This window comes from Chaetura pelagica, unplaced genomic scaffold, assembly GCF_000747805.2.
Source record: "Chaetura pelagica isolate M959 unplaced genomic scaffold, ChaPel_1.0 scaffold32, whole genome shotgun sequence".
Classification (NCBI taxonomy): domain Eukaryota; kingdom Metazoa; phylum Chordata; class Aves; order Apodiformes; family Apodidae; genus Chaetura; species Chaetura pelagica.
In genome coordinates, this window is record NW_009952368.1 from 1,436,937 (window position 1) to 1,437,310 (window position 374).

The 374-nt window shown below is 60.2% G+C and overlaps 1 protein-coding gene across 1 annotated transcript in view; it reads right to left on the bottom strand.

Annotated features, from left to right (window-relative positions):
- The window catches only part of LOC104398063 (V-set and immunoglobulin domain-containing protein 10), a 7,201-nt gene that overhangs the window by 1,330 nt on the left and 5,497 nt on the right, over window positions 1–374 (bottom strand). The window lies entirely within an intron of this gene.

A 374-nucleotide genomic window follows, 5' to 3' on the forward strand; every position in this document is an offset into this window, starting at 1 on the left:
CCCCCCACCCCCCCCGGCCGTCGCGTGGGAGGGTGTTGCGGTGGTGGGCGACCCAGCGCATAGCCAGGAGTGAGGCCACTGTGGCCACCAGCATCCCCACCACCGCTGCTCCCATCACTGCTGGGTAGGCCTCAAATGGAGGCTCGGCTGGAAAAGAGTGGTCCCTTAATTATCCTCAGAGTGAATAAGGTAATGAAGTTTGTAAGGCAGACAGGAGAAGGAGGGAACATGGCAGGCACCAGCACCCCCAGTGCCAGGGCTGGCAGAGCCCAGAAATGCAGAGGGAGGCAGGATCTTTTTCCTATTCACTCTGAAACCTACTGCCGGCTGCTTCCCTTTGGCTCCTCAGCTCTGCTGGGAGGAAAAAGCCACCC